We start from the raw sequence: 24,900 nt of genomic DNA on the forward strand, positions 1-24,900 counted from the left end.
GCAGTGTAGCGAACTACTGGAACTACACACTACTTTTTATGCAAAAAGAAAAGAAAATAGGACTGAAGTAGGCAAGAATTTCCTTTCTTTTTCAGCATCAGACCTTCCCAATTCTCCCTTGAGACATAGTTTTTGTGTTTAATAGGCACATTCTGTTGACGTATGACCTCAAAGTGATCTGTCCTTGCAATTTGTACCCTATGACCTGTCAGATTCAAATAGGATCATTTTTCAAGAAGCAGTTTGGATGTCGTGAACTATTTTTCCAAAGAAACTTTAGTTGAGTAAAATATCTTTTTTCTTAAAACTTCTGTCAGTGTGAAGTAAACGGTAGCTTGGTAAACTATATTTTCACAGTAGCTTCGCCAACACCGCAAGTGTAACAGTAATAGTCCGAGCCGCCGTGCTGCATTGTAAGAGTACTAGAAACAGGGATCTTTTTTGGGGTGGAATCTTTTCACTGATAGCAGCGAGCACAGTTGCATTGCAAAATGATTGGAACCTACACTGGGGAATCATCTAAGACACATTAAGTTCCAAGGTATGGAACAGTACAAATAACGCTCCTTCTGCAAAATACATCCCTCCTATTTGTCCGTTTCAGAACAGCAACATTTGAGGGAAAGTGCTTCATCAATTTGGGACTTTTTGTAAGTCTTTGAAATGTGTGTGCGGCTATAGTGATCATACCTTACTCAGAAGCAGCCGGGAAGAGGTGGGGGGGGGGGGGGGGCAGTAAGGCATCGTAGCGTCATTCATGGCATCACTCAGGACTCCCTCTGTCACACAGTCAGGAAGGCCCTGACCATAGGAAAGAAAAGGAGAAAGAGGTGGAAAGTGTGAAAAATAAAGAGAGAATGGGAGACAGAATGAGAAGGAGAAATAAAGGGGTAGAGAGGGGGAGAAAAGAAGACAGAATACCAGCAGGCTCAGAGACAGTTTCTACCTACAAGCCATCAGACTGTTGAACACTTGAACATGACTGACCACCTGCTCTGGTTCTCCTCACCTTAACACACACTCACTCATTCACTCACGCCCACACACACACACATTCTTGCTACACACACAAACATCACAACTGCTGCTACAAGACTCTTATCTACTATTGCTAATACTGCACAATTTAAACACTTGCCCCTCAATCCCCCCTTCCCTGATACATGTGTAAATATTGGACTACAAATTGTGTCTTCCTGTATTATACTTACGCTAAAATGTTTATTCTATTCTACTGAGCCATTTACTTTATGTTAGTATTCTTATCTTTTATTATTTATTATTATTGTTGCATTGTTGAAAATGAACCTGCATGTAAGCATTCCATTGGACGGTGTACACCACGTGTATCCCGTACAGTCGTGGCCAAATGTTTTGAGAATGACACAAATATGAATTTCCACAAAGTTTGCTGCTTCAGTGTCTTTAGATATTTTTGTCCGATGTTACTATGGAATACTGAAGCATTTCATACGTGTCAAAGGCTTTTATTGACAATTACATGAAGTTGATGCAAAGAGTCAATATTTGCAGTGTTGACCCTTCTTTTTCAAGACCTCTGCAATCCGCCCTGGCACGCTGTCAATTAACTTCTGGGCCACATCTTGACTGATGACAGCCCATTCTTGCATAATCAATGCTTGGAGTTTGTCAGAATTTGTGGGGTTTTGTTTGTCCACCTGCTTCTTGAGGATTGACCACAAGTTCTCAATGGGATTAAGGTCTGGGGAGTTTCCTGGCCATGGACCCAAAATATCGATGTTTTGTTCGCCGAGCCATTTAGTTATCACTTTTGCCTTATGGCAAGGTGCTCCATCATGCTGGAAAAGGCATTGTTTGTCACCAAACTGTTCCTGGATGGTTGGGAGAAGTTGCTCTCGGAGGATGTGTTGGTACCATTCTTTATTCATGGCTGTGTTCCTAGGCAAAATTGTGAGTGAGCCCACTCCCTTTGGCTGAGAAGCAACCCCACACATGAATGGTCACAGGATGCTTTACTGTTGGCATGACACAGGACTTTTTTCCGGATGCCCCAAACAAACGGAAAGGGGATTCATCAGAGAAAATGACTTTACCCCAGTCCTCAGGAGTCCAATCCCTGTACCTTTTGCAGAATATCAGTCTGTCCCTGATGTTTTTCCTGGAGAGAAGTGGCTTCTTTGCTGCCCTTCTTGACACCAGGTCATCCTCCAAAAGTCTTCGCCTCACTGTGCGTGCAGATGCACTCACACATGCCTGCTGCCATTCCTGAGCAAGCTCTGTACTGGTGGTGCCCCGATCCCGCAGCTCAATCAACTTTAGGAGACGGTCCTGGCGCTTGCTGGACTTTCTTGGGTGCCCTGAAGCCTCTCCTTGAAGTTCTTGATGATCCGATAAATGGTTGATTTAGGTGCAATCTTACTGGCAGTAATATCCTTGCCTGTGAAGCCCTTTTTGTCCAAAGCAATGATGACGGCACGTGTTTCCTTGCAGGTAACTATGGTTGACAGAGGAAGAACAAAGATTCCAAGCACCACCCTCCTTTTGAAGCTTCCAGTCAGTTATTCGAACTCAACCAGCATGACAGAGTGATCTCCAGCCTTGTCCACGTCAACACTCACACCTGTTTTAACGAGAGAATAACTGACATGATGTCAGCTGGTCCTTTTGTGGCAGGGCTGAAATGCAGTGGAAATGTTTTTGGGGGATTCAGTTCATTTGCATGGCAAAGAGGGACTTTGCAATGAATTGCAATTCATCTGATCACTCTTCATAACATTCTGGAGTATATGCAAATTGCCATCATACAAACTGAGGCAGCAGACTTTGTGAAAATTAATATTTGTGTCATTCTCAAAACTTTTGGCCACGACTGTACATACGACTGATGAACTTGAAAAAGAAACGGCGAGAGCGAGAGAAAGAGGGGGAGAGAGAGAGAGAGAGAGAGAGAGAGAGAGAGAGAGAGAGAGAGAGAGAGAAAATGACAGACAAAAAAGAGAGGAAGGGAAAGTAGAGAAAAGTGAGAGAAAACAGTAAGAGAAGAGAGGGTGAGGAGTCAGAGAAAGACAAAGACAAACAAGTTGTGGCCAGCTCTAATTCTGCCTGTAAGATATAACACCAGGCTCATGACAGAATAGTGTTGGTTCATTACTGTGTCAATGTACACACCCACAGTACAATGAACATCGTCATGACACTAGCTATAATCATGAGTGAACAGCGTGTGAACATGCACATGAATATGAACGTTAACAGTGAATGTGAACGACCCCTACACACGACCATAAAGAGGAACAGTTTGCAAAAAAGAGAGGCCATTGCCTCAGCTCAGCATAAGCCAGACATGGAAAGGAGCATAAAGTTCTGACTAGAAGATAGCCCTCATCACCAGTCATAGTACGTATATCATAAAAAGTTCAGCATGTCTATAGGGCCATGGTCTGATGTGACAAAAATGACACGCCAACATGGGATATTAAAGATTCAGCACCGCTCGAGCGGACAGCAACGGAATCGGCATCCCAAAGTTCAGCACCACATGATGACGGACACCGACTGTCTCAGGTGCAGCCACTCCCCACTGAGAGAATCTCTAGAAATAAATCCAGAAAGGCCTAAAGAGGAAGTGAGGAACTATTTGAGGTTCAACACCACTCAAGTCAACCGAGATGGGTTATTGACTAATCTGGACATTAAAAAAAAAATCACGCCTTGAAGCCTTGGCCAAATCACAATCAATGAGTAGATGGATGTCCATTCAGTGTCCTGCGGCTACGAAAGTAAACTAGTTTGAGGAAAATTTTGTCTTGTTACTACCTGTTGATTGTACCTGTTCAGAGGTAGAATAACCTCCTGTCCAGTCTATAACCCACTGTGCTCTTCTGTATTCAAGGGAACTTTAACTATAGCTTAACTGAGAAGTTAACAAGTCTCCATCATGTGTTAAGAGGAATCCCCACTGTTCTCTCCTGTCCAAACGTGGTCCATTCCATTCAAACGCTGACTGGCTTCACAAGTATGCAATATGTAACCATCTCCTGAAAAAAGGCATTCACTTGCTAGACATTAATAGGCCTCTGAACACCTCCCCTACACACACACACACAATACAACATCCTTTACAAATAAATGGACACAAGTGACTATCATCTTACAAGGGTTGAGTTCTTCTCATTAATGAGACTGGTATTAAACTACAATAATTACAACCACATAGAAAATAATAGGACCTAAAGCCTTTGACTCTACTAAATATCTGTGTGGCCCACAGCACAGAGGCTGTGTAGTTCTTTGTGTAGCTACAGTGTGTGTGTCTGTGTGTCTGTGTGTCTGTGCGTGCGTGCGTGCGTGTGCACCTACATGTATGTATGCATACCTTATGTTCATGTGAGCAGAACACGTTTCCCCTAAAAATAAACAAAGACATTTGGAATGAGGGGGGAAAAAAAAAAAAAAAGCTTTGTAATGATACGAGTCACGACAGAACTGAGTGATGACGTTCTTCCATTCAAGAGGAGAGGTCCCCATTCTTATCTCTGTTTAGATGGCTAGACAGTCACCTCACCCCTTTTGGCTAACAAATCAGGCATCTGGAGGACAAAAACAGGTATTTCTAGATGTTGTGACCTATACAGTTGTATTGAATATAGAAAGAGGTCCTTTATGTCCTAGATGAAAGTGCAACAATATATCAAATTACTGATTCATTCAAGAGTATTTTTAGCAATTGGTTTTGTTACAAGTTCTGGTCTATTGTGGTTTAGGTTAAAAACAATGGAGGCATCATTTTTGTGAGTGGAAGTTTTTGATTGTGTGCTCATTTCATTTTTTTGGCATTTGGTAGGCCCTATTCATCTCTCTTGCACAATGAACACACTGAATCAGTGACAAAGGTTGAACGTTCTAAATATCCTTGAAAGGTTCATGCTTTTCGTAATAACAGGAAGCTCAAGAAGGCATTGTTCAACCTGACTGCTTCCTAAACCCACACATACTGCTTCCTAACTTCACATATCTCTCACAGAGACAATAGGAAAATGCATCCTGAAGGACAAATACTGTACTGGTCAAACAAATCTCACTATTAACCGGTAGATTTTGAGGGACACACCTTGATAAGCCGAGCCCAGAGGTTTTACCACGAAGTCACAGTCTTTGAGACCTAAACTTTAGTAGTCATAAATGAACAAACACAGTGGGCATAATTTGACACATGACGTCTTGATAACGTTGTTTTCTTGTTGTAAACTGGTTTGGTTGAGAAGACGTTATATAACCAGATTACAACAAACAGGTCTCTGTTACAAACAGGTAAAGACTTTTCATGACAAAATCAAGGCTTCATGGGAAAGACTTCATATGTTGGTTGATATCTAGTCAGATAATCAGAATACAAGCAGAAAAATACGTATTTTTCTGGTTGCTAAAAATACACTTACAGAATTATTTTACAACCAGCATAGAATCTGACCATAAAAGACGTCATAACAACAGTTTTGCTTTCTGGGAAACATCTGGAGACAAGTGTTCAAAATGAAGCGAATTCCCCAAAGAAGTCTGAACATTGAAGAGTTCTGCGTGTCACGCTCTGAACAAAGATGGGAGTTGCATGGTCACCATTTTCCACACCTTTACACATAACTACATGTGCACTGTATTTGGTGAACTACACTGTATTCTATTGAATTTAGTCCTCCGTGCAGGTCAATAAGTCTGACTCTAGAAGTGCTTGATTGACCAACATTTTGACCAGATTTCAAACTGGATTTATGATCATAACCAGTTATCAAATTGTGTATCCCAAATGGTGCACTATTCCCCATAGAGCCCTATGGGCCCTGGTCAAATGTAATAGGGAATAGGGTGGTATTTGGGAGCCAACCCACGACTATCATTTTGGTGCAACTGTTGCTCCACTATAGACTAGCTATTCTTTAACAAAGCCCATAGCTACACCTCTCCTCCCCTTCACGTTATCTTTGTGTTCAGACATACTACACTGCTATGGAATGGTGCAAGCCGTCAGAGAAACACACTTAAAAACATCGCAAAGCAAACTCTTCAAAAATACAGTGTTCATACATGTCAATCAAGTGTATAGGGCCAAGATATCATTACGAGACTGAAGTTTCCCCGAGGTAAAGATCTAGGGCATGTGAGGGAAATGCAAAACTGACCCAAGACCAGTGTCTCGGAGCAACTTCACCCTGCACCTCTCATGCATCCCTCATTGGCCCTCCTTCTCATTACTCAATAAATGTCATTCTTATTTTCGGTGATATTCACTAACTGCATAAAATGTAACACAATTGGCCCATAAACGTTGTGTGGTAGACAGAGAGATATATAGAATACATGTTTTGTTTTTTCCCCCCCCATGATTTAGAACACAGTACTAACACACATTACCCACCAAAACACAATTTAAAAAAAAAGTAGGGTCAGACAGGCCTATATGGGAACCATAAATAGGCCTACACATGCCTACAGACCAGTAAAATGAGGCACATATTGCCTACCCCTCACACATGCACTGGAAGAGGTCAAACCTCGACAAAAACAATTGTCTTTGCTGCATTGACGTCTGTTAAATCAATTAAAGTATGTTTCTAACAAAGGACTGCAATGATTGGCCATCTTGATGCCAAATTAATGGGCGGTCAACTTCTGCTCACGTGCGCAGCGGTGAAAATGCCCGACCAAAAAAAAAGCAATTTCAAAGGGAAGTGATTTTTGTTTGACGTCATCTTTCCAGTTGCCTCTATTAACACTCTCGGGTTAACAATTACCTTGCGCTGAACACGAGAGAGGAAGGACCAAGAGGTACTGATTTTAGTGGTCCACGGGTGATAGGCCGGCTCCCTTTCTCAACGGAGATGATGAAATCCCAATTGAGTCGACATTTCTGGCCTGAATGTCACATGGCGCTCGAGCCCTTCACGGTCAAGTTATCGTGCCTACTTCTTCCCTCACCTGCAGAAAACAAAAAGACAGAGGTATCATTATTTCTGTAAGATTGATAGAGCATTGCCATTAAAAGTGTACAACATAATTGGGTGGAAGAGGGACGTCCCGTGCGCACAAATACAGAGTCTTCGAAAAGACGCGGAGCGGGAATGAAGGCCCTTCGTCAACGATGCCCACTGAAACATCCTCAAATCACACTAATTCAAATGACTGACTCGAAAGGTTTTAAAACATGTAAACGTAGCCTTGTTGTTTGCCCACATCTAGTTAGAATCTCTTCCGAGACACTTTTTAACAATTGTTAGAGAATAGAAGTATGCATTGTTAGGCCTAGGCTTTGTCCATCCATACTGCACCACGCAATATAAACTACAAAACAACACATCTATATTTGGGCTATGGAATTGGCATTTATTGCATGCAGTTGTGTCCAAATACAAAAACACGAAATAGGTGGGCTATACTTATCGGAAATGCACGTTACAGCACCCATACAATACCATGCAAAACAGTGGTTTTGTCTCCACTGTCAAGTGTTAACCATTGTGTGCTACTTTCTACTATAGGCATATGACTACTTGTTACTCTTTAGTCACGGGGTGTTGAGGGTTTTTACAGCATTCGTGAATTGTCAGCCGTCTCCTCATTATCACGATCTGAAAAAAAAAACCTGAGTGCCAAAAGGTGACATGAATCCTAATTTATGATGATTATTTAGAGACTTGACTAACTTGAGCTGCAGAGTAACAAAGTGTGACGCCACTGAAATCGGGCTGATCAATAACAAAGGCCCGTGACGCTGTCCGTGGTGCTGAAAAGTTGAAGGGACGCAAGACCGTGGTCAGATTGGTGAAAATATGACGCTGTCCATGGTCCTAAAGTGGAGTGCACTGTGCGACCATTGCAGCGAAATGACACTGTCCATGGTGCTTAAAAGTTATGCAGGTAGGGACTCCCCTACACGACACAATACTGCTGTCTTTATCATTATTTTGAGTTAACCCGCATTTATTGACCTAGCAAATGTGTTTCTTTTGTCATAGTAAAACAACCTTTGACCTCCAGAGATAATCACAGGGTGGGAATCCCACATCTTATATATTGGAAAGTTACACTCTAAACTTCAGCTGAGTTTGTATGTATGTCGCTATAGGTCAGAGATGCTTGTCAATAATGATAAAGCCAAGGAGATATGTCATTCACCTCAAGAGGAGAAGTAGACCGCCATGAGTTCATTAGCCTAAGCGAACTGCACGCACTATTTTTACCACAGTCACTTTACAATCGTGTATGGGACAATAAAACACACACACACACACATATATATTTAGTTTCCTGGCAAAATCATTGATACGTTATATTTCTATGGGCAGCCTATAACAGGGCCCTCATCGTGGTTTTAATCGTTTGTTTTTATTTGATTTATTCTTTTGATGATTGATTTTTCTCACTTTGAATAGCAACTATGTCCACGTGACCAACATTTACGCCAGCGGTCACCGTAAGTGACCAGTTATGCCCAGGATTGCAATGCTATAGCAGACACCTGACTGTAGGGATTAGTAGCCAAATATTTTGAATTAAAGAAGCAAATACTATTCCAACATTCATGTAAATGCCCCTGAAACGGTTGCACTGATGCTAATGGCCGGGTATACCCTAAACTCAGAGACAATATACAGTTCTCTCCGTAATTATTGGGACAGTGAAGCATGTTTTCTTATTTTGGCTCTATACTCCAAAAGTTTGTATTTGAAATCAAACAGTGTAGACTGTCAGCTTTAATTTGAAGGTATTTTTTATCCATATTGGGTGAACAGTTTAGAAATTATATAACTTTTTTTCATAGCCCCCCATTTTAGGGCACCAAAAGTATTGGGACAAATTCACTTATATGTGTATTAAAGTAGTAAAAAGTTAAGTATTTGGTCCCTTATTCATAGCACGCAATAACTACACCAAGCGTGTGACTCTACACACTTGTTAGATGCATTGGCTGTTTGTTTTGGTTGTGTTTCAGATTATTTTGTGCCTAATAGAAATGAATGGTAAATAATGTATTGTGTCATTTTGCAGTCACTTTTATTCATTCGGGACTATCCGTAATCATAGTAGCATCATAGTGTTCACAAACATATTCTATTCTTATTTATAATGAAAATGACTGCAAAATGACACAATACATTATTTACCATTCATTTCTATTGGGCACAAAATAATCTGAAACACCAAAAAAAATGCAAATGCATCCTACAAATTGGTAGAGTAACAAGCTTGATGTAATCATTGCGTGCTAGAAATATTGGACCAAATACGAAACTTTTGAATTCTTTAATACACATGTAGGCCTAAGTGAATTTGTCCAAATACTTTTGGTCCCCTGAAATGGGGGGACTATTACAAAAAGTGCTGTAATTTCTAAACGGTTCACCCTTTATGGATAGAAATTCCCTCAAATCATAGCTGATACTTCATCTTTATAGTCATTGTATCACTTCAAGTAAAAAGTGCTGAAGTTCATAGCCAGAAGAATACAAAATGCTTCACTGTCCCAGTGTTTACTGACTGTAGTATAGGGCAACGTAGTATAATTAAGCTACCGGTATAGCTCTGCTTTTTAACTTTGCTTTTCGGGTGTAAATCTAATTGTGTCATCACTGCACTATTTTATTCTATCGAACTGGACAAGAAGTCAAAAACTGGGAGTTCTATTTTCATGGTTTTACTTATGTGCACAAGCGTGATGGACACGAACGACACTCCGTGCTTTTGGAAACAAACTCGAGGAATATGTCGGAGTTCGACAACTGATCAAATTGATGTTCCCAATCAACTTTGTTCTCTCTCTTACATGGGCCAAATATAGAAAGACGTGCTCTATGCTTTAAGTTTGATGAAAGGGGTAATGGTGGGCGATGCTCGAGGGTGAATAGGCTATATCATAACATTAGGGAGAAAAACGTGTGCGAGAGAGAGAGAGAGAGGAAGAGGAAGGAAGAGCGATAAAGAAATAGGAAGAGAGAGAAAGAGACAGCAGGCTGAATAAAGCATTTCAGCCTCTGCTTGTCTTAGAGAACGGCCGCACACACAGCATGGCTCGTTCTCTCTCACACACATTCACACGCTCTCGCTGCATGGTCATGTCTCATATATTTAAGTGTATGTGCGTGTGTGTGTGTTCAATTCCCCCTACACTTAAGTATTTGGAGATTGGAACATTTAAATAAATGTTGTATTTCCCAAGTGCACGCAGGACAGAGAGGTCCAAGTTCCCACACCCCTCCTCCTCATTCTCCCCTTCTATCCTCCCACCGTATCTGAATGGAATCACTCTGTTTCCCCACGTGCAACTTGTTCATTCCGAGGGTGTCCCTTTGTTTAGACTTAATCTGCGTCTCAAATGGTATCCTATTACCTATATAATGCAATATTAGTACACTATATAGTGAATAGGGTACCATTTGGGTCCCAGATTTATTCATCAGCAGGGCGTTCTGTGTAATGCTGAGGGGACTATGCACCGATCTTGTGGATTTGGGGGGTGGGGCGCTATATGGACTGATTGGCATCACAGTACTCCAAGTTGAGTCCAAAACATTTTTGGAAACTCTGGAGCTGAGAAATCTTTTAAGTATCCCCGGGTTGGGAGGCATACCAAAGTTTAGAAATGGGACCTAAGCCTAACGATACAAACACATACAAAATAAATTACAATTAGCACTTAACAATTATATCAATAGTAAAATCAGAATAAAAATAAGTATGAAAATAATATGAATAATAATTGTAGTAAAAATTATCATGTGAAAAAGCAAGAGGAAAAATAGATTTTTTTGAATCCACGAAGCGTGCTTGCAAGACGTCTTGCGATGTGACTCGGCGAATGCGCCCTCCGCAAATGCTTTTTGGGGTAAGGGCTTCCCAGCTTGTTAGTTATGTACAGCAAGCCCAGACCGCAAAAAGATTCGCGAAGGACTGATCGGCTTCTGCCTCTACGTCCTGTCGAGAGTCCATGAGGTTTAAGAAAGTGACATCAAGAAAGACCGCTTCCATCGCCAATCCCGGATTGGGTCCATTCAGCCATCGGCAACCCGAGGCAATTGTGTGTCTCCAACTCAATCACACACTACGAGGGGAGAAATAGAGTTTCCAAGCGAAGCTACATACGAATGCCAACGCTACTGCTTTCTACCGCTGTCCATGGTCCTAAATCGCATTGCTTCTCGGTAGTTGAATTTCTCCCCCACCTCCCCTCGAAGTTCTTCCTACTCACTCCCTCTTTCGAATATAATTTGGTCTAAATGCGCAAATGTTTAAGCCAAGGTGGTTATTTAGGCTCCGAGCATCGGAAGCAGCACTGTTTTAGTTGTTATTATGGTTCTATAGATATGTATACATATATAAAAAAATATATTCCCCTCGTTCGTGAAGTCTCCTGGAGAACTAGCTCGCTCTAGCCGCTCGAGCGGTCTGGGTAAGGCGGGAGCAAGCAGTAATCTGCTAGCAATAAATATAGAGCAGCGAGGGACCTTATTGGAGCAAACGAAAAGCCGTCATCGACCAATCGGTGTCTTGCTCATATAGGGGCCCCCCTTTTTGAAAAAAAAAAGAAAAGGGAAACCAAATTGTGTTCTAGCTGGCGAAAGTGACTTGATAAATGCGAGCGAATAGGGTTATGTACACAGAACATTTGGGTGGATTTATTATATCGATTGATTGATTCTCGAGTTGTGCATGTATTGCAGCTTGGCTATGCATGTGGGAGATACACATATCGGATCACAATGAATTTTATTGACTTTAAAATGACGAAAAAATAAACGACAACAGGTTCGCTAGTTAAATCCTTACTGCATTACAACCCGTCATGTTAATACAACTGTATATAGGCTAGACATGAACCATTTTGAAACGCTAATATGAATACGGCCCCCTGAACGGATGTAAACCAATCGTGGGAAAGCGCGGTGCCTCCTCCCCACGATAACAACAACATGACAAGCATCTGAAGCGATTCTATTGCATGACCAGCGAGAGTTCACTGGAGTATACCACTGGTAGTGACGACACGGGGGTCTCGAAACACACTTGTTGTCAAAGTACCACATGTCAAAGATTCAGAAATACAGCGCAATATATTGTAATAAATGCAATCCAGAACGACAATAGAAGGCACCCACATAGTAGCATTAGCAGTAGTCGGAACAAAACACTAGAATGTTAGTGATAACAAGTCAATGACAACAATAGTCACCCAGCCCAATTATCAAACTCTGCACACACCAATAGTTAAACAATCTTTAATAAACTTCATTAATTAAGATGAATCGGGAAAGTTACAGAATAGTAGAAGTCTACTTACCCTTGAGGTTATTTATTCAGTGTTTTTAGACCCCATCAATTTGGAGAGAGACATACCACAAGAGTCCCGGTATACCTAGTCCCCCCTTGGAACTAGACAAGTTACTGTACCGAGTAGGAGGTCGGGTTCACGATCTATATCTGGATCCTCCCTCCTCAATATGTGTCTCGTTTTTATCCCAAACCAATCCCCCCCCCCCCTCCTCTTTCCCTCCGTCTCCTCCTTCCACTCCACTATCCTTGTAACTCTTCTCCCTGCATTCAAGTTGGTGCCAGGATCAGTAAAACAAGGTAAAGGAACGAAGTAGTATTCAGGGGGACAGCAATGCAAATGTATCAAAAAAGCGTTTCCCAATCCCCATTTTGTCGCCCTGTTGTGGATTTTTATTGGGTGGTCTTTTCATTTGCGACCGTCTCTACAGTCAGTCACGACCCCCCCCCCCCCCCCCCCCCCCCCCCCCCCCCTCCTTCAGTCTGCACTGCACTGCACTGCACTGCACAGTGACTGCCTCTCCTGACGCAGCCAACGCGCGCATTACTCACTTTAGCAGTCACGACTCAAGAATCCGTGTTGTTTCCACTGAAATTACACGGCCCGGCATTTAATTATTGAAGGAAGGAGATCTGGCCCTATCTGGTGCTTCGTTTGGCAAAAAGGAAGGCTAAAAGGCGGAGGTTTTTGAAAGGTGGAGGTAATATAGCAGGTGAATGGTTCCACACTCTATCACAACACGAGCCAGCCATTGAAGATTTATTTTTCATGACAACGTGGATGTCGTGTACTGCAACTCTTCTCCCGCGGCGAAAAGAATGCTATATATAGGCTTGTGGACAAAAGTCGTGCGAGGACTGTAGCTATGAGTGAGTGAGCATGATTCTTGTGTGGCGTGAACGAAACTGCAGGCAGATACAAGCGTTGTTTGAATTCGATTCGACATTTTGACATGCGAGTCGTCGCTTACTTTATTTTATACATTATCACTAAGTTGGCTCTGATTGCCTCGACATCCCACTGGGAAAAAACTGGTTGAATCAACGTTGTTTTCACGTCATTTCAACCCAGACAATCTATGTGATGACGTTTAATTAACGTGGAAAACTAATTGGATTTGCAATAAATCGTCAATGTAAGGGCATTTCGTCTTTTTTTCGCCCAACTTTGAACCTAAATCCAATGTCATGATGAAATTGTTTGTTGATTTGACGTTGAATTCACGTTAGTTGACAACAACCAAATGTAAATCAAAACTAGACGTTGAACTGGTGTCTGTGCTCAGAGGGATGACACTATCTTAATTGGATGGGCGATTCCTTGCCCATTTGGCAGCCCAATATCTTGTTGTGGAACCATCAATATAGACCCCCGCTCCTTGCTTTCTCTACCACATCTACAGTACAACGCAAAGTTACTCTGGAGAGAAATCTGACCAAAATAGAAATTAGACGGGATGGTCAATGGCCCACAACCACTGGAATCGTACTAAGTACACTGAGTGTACAAAGCATTAGGAACACCTGCTCTTTCCATGACAGTCTGACCAGGTGAATCCAGGTGAAAGCTATGATCCCTTATTGATGTCACTTGTTAAATCCACTTCAATCCGTGTAGATGAAGGGGAGGAGACAGGTTAAAGAATGATTTTTAAGCGTTGAGACAACTGAGACATGGATTGTGTATGTGTGCCATTCAAAAGGTTAATTGGCAAGACAAAATATTCAAGTGCCTTTGTAAGGAATATGGTAGTAGGTACCAGGCGCACTGAGTTGAGTGTGTCCAAAATTGCAACGCTGCTGGGTTTTTCACGCTGAACAGTTTCCCATGTGTATCAAGAATGGTCAACCACCCAAAGGACATCCAGCCAACATGACACAACTGTGGGAAACAATTTAGTCAACATGGGCCAGCATCCCTGTGGAACGCATTCGACACCTTGTAGAGTCCATGCCCCGACGAATTTAGGATGTTCTGAGGTCAAAGGGGGGTGCCACTCAATATTAGGAAGCTGTTCCTAATGTTTTGTACACGCAGAGAATACCGCTGCCTCCCATCTCTTCCCAACGAGGTTGTACTTGTCATGAAGTCATCCATATCCGATTCAAAAGCAGCATATCCGAAAAGCAGCAATGAAACGCGTATGGTGACTGGCGGTTTTGCCAGCAGTAGTTAATTAAGCCGTATGAAAACTTTCACATTGCTTATGCAAAGTAACAAAATGACTGGGGATGCTGCAGATGATGGTTTTACATTGAAATAAATACAATCGATCATAGCATACGGTATAGCCAAATACACTGACGATATAAATGGATGGCGTGGGCAGAAGGGTAATCCAAGTCTATCTGCCTATAGCCTCCCTGTCTGTGCCTATACATCATCTGGTAAAACTGTTCAAACGACGCAGGCGGGAAATCGGTAGTTTCAGGTATTACCCCTGAAGTAAAGGACTCCGCCTCCGATAACGCTCCGTGAAAGAGCAAACGTTTTCAGGCTATCATTCGTTGAAATAACATTGGTTTTCTCTCTAAACGCGCTTGCCTATGGTTTGGTGAATCACGGAACGCTCCCCAGTGCCACTCGATGTATTTTCAGCACCATTACTGTTGGACAGCTACCGGGTTTCCCCCAAGTACGTGCAACGTTTCGGGACACTGCTCCCCCTTTCCTAGGTGCTTGTTTTCTTCCTCTTCAACCCCTCCCCTTCTTCCTCCTCCTTCTCCATTCCTGTCTTTATGCCTCCTCTTTAAAAAATGTTTTTTTAAATAAAGACAAATTAGTGCCCATTTAGTGCTCATTAGAGAAGGGTTTTCCCTTGCAAGCGTATGGTTTTTGCGGGAGGAATGAGATGTGAAAAGAGACTCAACAGCGCCAACAGACAAAGGAGTTTTCACTTATTTACCATTGCGGTGATTCCCTTTCTTTAGAGAAAGGTGCATGGTTTAATTTGAATGTTGTCAAAAACTACAAAAACATGCCGATGTGTCCAAGTCAAGACCAAGAATGATGGCATTTTTCTGTTACTACACTGTGAGCTAAATGTGATGGGAAGCACGACAAGACACGACAGTAGACACGCACCGGAACATGCAAAAATTACACAGAGAAACTACAGTGAATTAAAAAACATTGCACGTGCAAAGTATCACTTACCGTAGCAGGGACCACTTGCTGAAACGAGGGAAAGAGAAATCAAATGCATTTAGAATTCATACATGAACATGTTTTACAGAAACAGATGCAAATGAAATTGGATATGAACAAATATTCAGTCCATGGTTAATATAGCCTAAATCATGGCACGTCCAAGTTTTCTCAGGGTCGCCTTCCTTTTTATACAAGTGATACCCTCCGTCTATTTCTGGCGCACGATCAAACCCTGCTGCTATTTTTAGGTGGCAGTAAGGGGGAAAAACACTCACAAAGGCATCGCTCAGGGACGTTACGTGTAGTGCATGTAATGTACATTATTTTGCCTCTCCAACTCTGCACAAGAGCCCCCTCCCCGTATCTCAAAGCACAGTACTTTACTCCACTAATATCCCTCTCACTCCTTCTTTTCATATATTATTATTATCGACATTTGACTGCGCCGTGCTCTCGCTCAGCTCTTCGAATCCTTCTCGCTCGTGTGTGTCTCCATGCAACTTTCGCTGAAGAATTCACTACGCAGCTGTTGGTTGGTTTGCAATTCACAAAATAGCCTACATACGAAATGGAATAGGTCCCTTCACATAATAGGGATAACCCCACGTTATCCCAGTGGTTTTTGCTTAAAAAAATTGTACAAAAATTAAACGAATAATTAAAAGCTTGCTGACCAGAGAGAATAAAAGCCGTATTTTTTTGTGAGGGGCTGCGTCAGTTACTAGGCATTGACGTCACGTTAAGATTCTCCCCACTTTACAGATATGGCCTACAGCGCCCGATTAAAGACGCTGCTTTTGGTTTGGAGAATAAAATGGTAGGGGAAACAGCCTATGCGTCTCATATAGCTCCTTGGTATGAATGAACAATTCTGGAATCTCCTTCTCTCCATCTCCCCCTCCACTGTTTCTCATGCGCTTTTCTCGTCTACTGGATTGGTATGAACTGTAGTCTTGAGGCTTGGTCCCATCCGTGTATTTTCTAGGCAAACATTCTAGCCGAGCTAGTGAGAATAACAATGCGATCTCTACGTGAACTGGCTCCTCTGTTCGCCGCTGCCCGTACCCACGCGCCAGACTCGCTCACCCACTGCATCGTCAGCGCAACCACAAGCACACCAATACGACGGATACAACCTATACACACACCCTAGACATAAATAGTCACTCTCGCTCTAAATAGTCTCTCTCGTATCCTTACACAACCCCACCACCACCACCTCTCTCTACAATCTACATCCCCTATAATTCCTTCCCTTACTCTCCTCTCCCGGGTTCATCCTGACGTCCTGCCAGCATCCCGCGTGGAAAGTCACGAGACCAGTGTGTGTGTGTGTGTGTGTGTGTGTGTGTGTGTGTGTGTGTGTGTGTGTGTGTGTGTGTGTGTGTGTGTGTGTGTGTGTGTGTGTGTGTGTCTGCCCAGAGATTGGCGGTTATCCTCGAAAAGTCATCTCAGATAAAAAAAGGGTTGCGCCTGTCGCAGCGGTAGATGCTATTTATATCGCGTATTGGCTTGTATCATTATAACATATTATTATTATAATACAAGCCAATACTGTATGTCCACTTGCTGCTGCAGGTTTCACCCCGCTGTGGAGTGCAAGTTAGGGCAGCTCCTGACACTAAGGGCGAGGGGTGAGGTGAGATGGGGCTTTTGGATAGCTATAGAAATGCAATTCCTAACTAATAAATGACTCTTACAGTTCTCCTTTGTTCTCTAAACTGTTGAACAGTACTCTATTGCCATCTGTAATGTTGTTTGAAGTTTCCCCCCTTCCCACTTCCCTCATCTCTTCCATCCCTCCATCTCTCTGTCTTTCAGCCGTCTTTGCTGCAGCTGCAATCTTTCAATCAGTGAACCAGCAACAAATATCAATGAGCGGGTCTATCAGTGAAGCGCACTGAGTTCGCCGCACGATGTCGCCACACTCAGCCCGAGACCTCGCCTTCCAATCCCCCCTCTGGAGAATGGACTTCTGCTAGTTTCAATGGACCTTTCTCTCGGTTTAATGAAAATGTCAGCTGGAGAATTTGTTTTTGAAGAACCAGTGTTTCCCTGACTCTGAGCACTGCCCGACCCGGCCACCCGCCAAATGCCAGACAATGCACGGTGGGGGCACCTCCCTCCAAACACACAGCGTGACGTGTCCTGCTTGTTGGTTATCCAAACCAACCAGCTGACGACGGACCACAGCACACACACACACACACAGACAGGCATTTTTCTTACCTGAGACAGCTGTAAGAATACAGTCTCCCACCCCTACTCCTCACACAATTGACACCAAAGTTATGGTACAAAGCCCTGAAGAAAGAAAACAATTTATGCAGGCTAGCTCCTCCCTTAAGGAACTGTACTCTTTGAATGATGTATACTGCATAGAAATCTATTTTTACAGGATCTTATTAGTGCGCCAGCCCAGGTGTATAGCCAAACGTTTGCCTAAAATAGCGTAAGCTCACACTTTTTTGTGTTGAGCTATTCTAGCTATTCTTCTTCAAATCTTGTAAACGCCCTATGTTGAAAATTGTTATCCCAGACATTTCATATGGCGTTTTTTATATGCCATCTTCCTGAAGTTATCTACACTCAATGTTCATTTCAGTTGGAGCCACGTGACGCCTAGTTAACAAGTTGTTCAACTTTTCAGTTTGGGTTCCTATATGGGTTTTAAAAGCTATTTCAATTCACCTCCCTTAGCACGGTGACGCTGTCCATGGTGCTGAAAAGCTAATGGGGGTAGCACTTCGTGGCCCGCGGCGATATGTGCAAGGTGGCGCTGTCCTGAAAAGGTCAAACGGCGCAAACAAAGCACTGTGTCAAAACCGATGTGAGAATGGCGGCACAGTGGCGCTGTCCGTGGTTCTGAAAAGTTAAGCGGGGCGCAGTAACGTACTGCTCGACCGTGGTTATTAGCAACAAGGTGACGCTGACCATGGGTCTGAGAAGTTAAGCGGCGCAAAGGCTTTGCGTTGAACGGAGCTCCTGCACCATATAGTTTACTGCGTATGTCTTCCTCATTATCTCATGCGTGTCCATATAAGCGAGTAGACCTATAGCCTATATTGACCAGTTGCAAGTTAGTTGCTTCTTTGTCATCATAACAAGACTTATAGATCCTTTTCATGTGCCTTTAGGACACGCATACAGTCTAGCTAAATAATTGCTCGAATACTTTTTTTCACACGCTACAAGGCAAAGGGGGTCAACAAAATAATCTGTGACCGACCTACGCAACTACTAAGGTGAGCTAAACGGTCAAATAACTCCGTCTATGCAATTCGGATGCCTTGCATCAGCGGGATATACAACAAGTGCTCACTGACGCAAGTACCCCCTGAACGTATTATCAAAGTGTAGTAGCGTAGCCTACAAAAAGTGCATACCTCTTAGCCCCTGAATCAACTTTACAGCTTTGTCTATTATGCGCCGTGAGCGGAGCTGCCATGGACAGCTATAGGCTATGTGCCATGCTCTCTGTTACTAGGCATCCCAGCAGAGTAGCTGGCTAAGCGGAGGAACACCGACACGTGAATACGCCTACGCATTAGCTCAGCCCGCACTGTCTACGACTCACAGTGTTTATTGCGGAGCTCTCCCAAAGTGCAGAACTCACAGTAACTCTGAACAACATATCCACTGTCCATATAGCTACAGTGTTAGTTATCATCGCCTAAACGATAACAATAACGTTTTTGCACATGCATGTGTTCAGATGCCTCAGATATAAGGCTATGTAGCCTAGGCTAAAACATCTGTTCATGTAGGATATCAGTGCAAAGGCTACATAAAATAGTGTGCTGCAAGGTTATGCTGAACTAAAGTCTCATCATAACTGCGTGTGGTAGGCTACCCTGATTGCCAGGGTTAAAAGAGACAACTTTCCGCACCTCTGGGGTAGTCACGATTCCCTCCGGTACAAAAGAAAGCGCTTACCTGTGTGAGAAGTCTTGTCTGGTTGTGCTCGAGTAGTCTACAAAGGGCTTCGTCTGAATGAGATGCTTTTTGAGACAAAGAAAGGGAAAGAGTTCTAGGTCGGAGCCCAAAGCAGGACGGCGAAAGGGGGTCACGCCGTGCGCCTCGTTTCAGTTCTCTATCTGGGGCGAACATATTTGGTGTTGTTCTTATTCAGGAACAGAGCGCGGGCGGGAACACCGAGTTAAGCGCGAAAACCAACTGATGAAAGAAGCCCGCCAAAAATCGGGGTAATTTCAATCATCATCATAGGCTATGCGATGCGCACCGCGATACGTGTGAATGACTAGGGAGCAGGGAAGTATGAATGATCCGTGCAACATGTGATATTGTGATGCAGGTCGACTTGTCTCCCGCTCCATTCACAGTGTTTGACGACCAGGTCCAACCAGCTCTCACAGCAATTGAGTCAAAGAACGAAGTTTAGTGTGAAGGGAATGATAGCCTATCAATAGGCAATCTTTCTTATAATGGCTATACCATGGGCAAACTAACGGATTTACCGCGGAGACTCGTTCCCGGGTATTGGGAGACAACTAAATTAGTTCACACGCAGCCACAGCCACACGGTAGACTCAGCCCGCCAGTCCGCTTCACCAGTGTGCTATTGACCTGCATTGACGTCATTGCGTCATTAGGTAGGCATATCCCTGAGAAAGCCTGACTTTCAAAAAAAGTATCAAATGAATTCAGCTGGCAAGGGGAGAGGGGCGAAATGGGTGGTAAGGGGTGAAGGGGAGAGAAAGGGGGTAAATGTTGGGTGGATTACATTTCCCCATTTAACCCTTCGTGCTGCAAGGCAACTCAGACCCAGGAGACAGGTAGGCAGGCAGGCCTGCGGGCGGGCGGTATAGCCAGACGGACTACAGCCTACACACAAGAACAAGTAGCCTCAAAGACTGACGTACTACAGGTTTTATGAGAGCTGAGCTGGGCGTCACATCTGTATATAAAGTAGGGGAGCCTTTGTTGATGGGATGTATAATCTAAAAACAAACTACAAAATCCATTCACATATAGCTTTTCATTGAGATTATATACCATAGATATACATTATAGATATTACTTAGCTGCAATTCATTCACCAACTTGGCGTCATTGAGTGATTCTCTCTCAGATCTTGTGGGGGAGGCTGGGTTCTTAATCTCATCCAGACTGCAGCTCAAACCTGGAAGCCCCAGCCCCCTGGACCTGCCAACGATTCTGACTTAGTTTGCCCTAGGGTTGCAAAATTCCGACAACTTCCAAGGAATCTTCCAAACAGGATTTCTGAAAAACCTGGGAATTTGTGAACTAAAATAATTATATCATAGTGAGAATTTGCACCATTATTATGTTGTTCTTCACAGTTTTGTTACAGACAAATTGTTACAGGCTACTTACTGCACGACCGCAAACGTTGATATTGAGGTGGCGCCCTAGAAAGGCGAGGTGGCCCTGTCCAACGCTAGGCTCCTGTGCGTGTTAAGACAAACGGTAAATCCCGGCTACTGTATCACTTTAATACGTAACCATTCGCCACATGAGCATACCCTACACAACAACCTCTAATAATTATGATCTAACCAAACTACAAATAGGTTGATATTAGCGAAATATGAACATTGGAAAGTCACATTGTACGTCCCAAAAGGCATCCTATTCCCTATACAGAGGACTACTTTTAACCAGAGCCCTATGGCCCAGGTCAAACTTAATGCACTACGTAGGGAATATGATGCTATTGTGACGTAGTCATACGCCTCACCTCAGGAGTGTCTGAAACCTTTAAAGTATCACTAGGTGGGCCTTGGTTAAAAGTAGTGCACTAGGGAATAGCGTGCTTTCTGGGACGTAGTCATACATCTCACCTCAAGAGTGTGAGGTACCTGCCAGGTGTCACTAATTTCGTTCCTTTATCATTTCACCCTCTGCCAACAAGGAGTTGAGAGAAACACTTTTCAGATCCCGCAGAATGTTACACTTCACCCTTTAGACGTGACCTACAGGATAATATTTCGTAGAGTTATTAAGAGAATCGAGCGGCATATTCAAAAGTCTCGATATAGCCTATGGGTTACCCATTACTGTATGTCTGGGGGAAAGGCTATGAGCGACGAGGTCCGGTGCTGAAACGTTAAGGGGTAGGGTAGACTTGGCCTACTTCAATGGAATATGATAGCTCCGTGATTTAAAGACTGGTGTGTGGAACCAATTTGTTGAGATGAAATCATTGGGGTGAATGAGATTTTCCGTAGCCAAAAGCAAAGGATTCCTTGTATGACAATGTCAAGTAAACGATGAACTAATAGGCTATATGGCCAAGGCCGATAGACTGTCAATACTCAAACATGGAGAATTACATGATGTAATAAAAACACATTTCAGATATGATACGCTGTGTTTTTATTTACTTGCATAGGCATATATCATGAAATCTACGACCAAATTACCAAGGGTGACAGGCCTATATGAGTGTTTTGGCTTAAAGCAAATGTGTCGTCATCCTTGCCTTTCCAGAGCTCGAGGGAAGACTTGATGTGTGATAGGGGGCCAACGAGCAGAGATGGATCATAAGACGTCATCGGGAACCATCAGGAGCCAAGCAGCAGCAGCACTCAGGGTTCAGAGCCAAGGCTGGCTGGAGAGAACGATTCAGGAGATGACTAAGAACCACCGACCATGGAAACAGAGTGCTGTCCTACTCTATGAAAACATAAACAAACCAGTCACCTCACCTCCTGTTTAAACTCTCTCTCCATCATAACGGAAGCATGACTTGATAAAGACATTTAAATACGGCCGCCATCTAAAAACGGTTGGATTTTAAGTATGTTAATAATACATGGTTTCCATTTCCATTATTAAAAAAAGCTATCCAAAACATTTGCCTTATGGGTGGCCCCCGCGTCTCCCACATGTGACTGTGTGTATACACGGCTGCTTTTAATTTGTTTGCTGTCCCTCCCATCTGCCTTCGGGTTTCCATTCCATCTCGTATTGGGAGACGCATAGTCGTTCTAGGAAACGGACAATGTTTTGTTTTTTTACTATGGGGGTGGGGGGGCTATTTGAATTTCAAGCTCAGATTAAGGATCCCTTTCCTCCCCTCCCCGATTCCTGCCTGTTTATTTTTCCATCTCTCCTGCCTAAATGATGTCAATGGAAGCTGAGCTATATGAGCTATTTATAGAATTCCCCCCACCCACCCCTCGACATCACATGGTTCAGAGCTGCTGCACAATAACCACCTCAAGAGAAGAGTCTGCATGAATAGAGGCGGTGGATATTTATCAACGGACGGGTGCCCTGCCATTGTCACATTTACCCGCTGCGCAACACCAGTTTTTTTTTAGTGCGTGGGTGTTTTTGCGAGTGGGTGGGTGTTTTCTTTCTTCATTTACCCGAAACCTTTATGTGCAATATCGCCCCCGCAAACGTGTAGCTAGCTAGCTGCCTGCAACTCGCACTCATTGACAGGGAATGCACACACACACACTCTCACATTGGGTTAATTCATTCATCCCTTCACCCAGTCATTCACAGAATTTCCCCAGAGTTCCCCGAATGAATAGATTAATGAATTTGGGAATGCACTTGTTCTTCTGGTGAGTATAGTTTGCAGTATACCGCTGTTTAAAAATAAAAATCAAACACCCGAATCTTCGAGGACACAAAGTACACAGTGTTCCCTCGTTATGAGTGTTTGGAGCCCTTTATGCATAGACCACATAGCATGGTGCTTCTTCTCTTATCACTCCCCCTAACCCCCTCCAACCGGTTTCCGTCTCTCGCCGTTCACATGCTATATTACATAACGAGGCTTTAAAGTCTCCCTCCCATCACAAATAAAGTCACGGTTTACTGCACAAGCGTCTTCGATTGAGAACTGAAGTCTATTTTTATTGGCTTTGTATTTCTGCAATGTGGCAGGTAATAAAAATATACTAGAACCCCCACAGAGCTTTCAAACACAAATCCTTTGTGTGAGATATATATACATATATATGTGTATATATATATATATATATATATATATATATATATATATATATATATATATATATATATATATATATGTGTATATATCAATATCATACAGTAGCCTATATCCATCGTTGATCAGCTAGAGCACCAACACTACAACAAAACATTGATGATTTAACCGAGACCTTTGTCAGAAATACTTAACATAGGGAGAATACATCCCTTCTAGATACGCAGATGGTCGCAGTATTTACGCAATGTTGCGTGTTTTTGTTTCGTGCTCAATCTCGGTTATCATTCGAACATTTATGTTTTCACATGCGACGGGCTGTCTACGGGGTCATAACCACGAATCTCGTTCAACGCATGGCGAGGTTGATATTTATAGCAAGCTGTGTATATTCACCACAGTCACACGTGTAGCAGCACTCCTGCTGAAGCTGACACGCTAGCACTCACTGGCTGCTATATTTAGCATGCCTAGCAGTGCTGTTACTATTCCCAGCATTGTACATGAGGGGGCGGGCAGTGTTCTTTTATGAAAGGGAAGAATAAGAAAGTTTTTGTTCACAATTGATGCATTTATTTCTGCGTGTTGGTACATCCCTGCCCTGGTGTCTTGTCTGCATTTGCAAACTGCTGCATAGATACGTTAATCACTTCCGCATCAATCACTAGAATCTGCCAATGGTGGTGAACTGTACAAGGCCCCCCTCAGAACTTGTAAAACTATGGCGAGATCTTGCTAAACAATGCATTCATCTGGACAGGTCATGCAGCCCACAATCATAAGGATATTCAAGGTACCCTTGCTGCACACGTGTCCTCTAAGGATAAAGACTGGGATTCGATAAGAAGTTGCGTTTTGGGATTGAATACCTTTATGATCTGAGGCTTTAGAGGCAGGAGGTACTGTTGTTACTCCAGGGCCGTTTCCATAAAAACCTATCAGAGTATGACTGCTGATCTAGGATCAGATCCACCTTGTCCATTTAATCTTATTCATTGTGATCTAAAAGACCAAACTGATCATAGATCAGCACTCCTACTCTGAGACGCTGGATACATACGGCCCCAGGTATGTGACGTAGAGTTTTTGGGAGCAATAGAGGCCAGATACGTGTCACCATTTGAGAATGCTCATTGAGTTTCTCTACGTTTTTAGGACTCACCTGGTTCTCCTGCTCTCTCCTCATGTTGACTACTTACTGAGGAACCGTATCAGCACTCAGTCTTTCTCATCCTCTGCTTTTGTCTTCCACTCCTGGTGTTGCTGCCACCCACTCCTTCCCCACCTCCTGGTTATTTTCGGCTGTGTGTTTGTGCGCGTGCGCGCCAGGCTCCGGATGGCTGGTTTGGGAAATACCTGGTCACGATCAATCAGGGGGAGGTTTAGCTAAGAGCATGTCTCCCCCTACTGCCTGGAAAAGAGAATTGCATGCATACACAGATGGTAGTTTGTCGATGCATACAGTACGTCAACGCAAACACACAACGCAGGAGGTTGG

The 24,900-nt window shown here is 43.1% G+C and overlaps 1 long non-coding RNA gene across 1 annotated transcript; it reads right to left on the reverse strand.

The window, feature by feature from the left end:
* Positions 1 to 21,793: 21,793 nt before the first annotated feature.
* On the reverse strand, positions 21,794 to 24,664 carry LOC120066533. The gene is made up of 2 exons (XR_005478780.1): positions 24,565 to 24,664; positions 21,794 to 22,111 (listed from the first exon to the last, which is right to left on the reverse strand). It is a non-coding gene; the product is annotated as an uncharacterized LOC120066533 (long non-coding RNA).
* Between the last annotated feature and the right edge of the window lie 236 nt (positions 24,665 to 24,900).

The sequence above is a fragment of the Salvelinus namaycush genome, chromosome 21 (assembly GCF_016432855.1).
Source record: "Salvelinus namaycush isolate Seneca chromosome 21, SaNama_1.0, whole genome shotgun sequence".
NCBI classification, from domain to species: domain Eukaryota; kingdom Metazoa; phylum Chordata; class Actinopteri; order Salmoniformes; family Salmonidae; genus Salvelinus; species Salvelinus namaycush.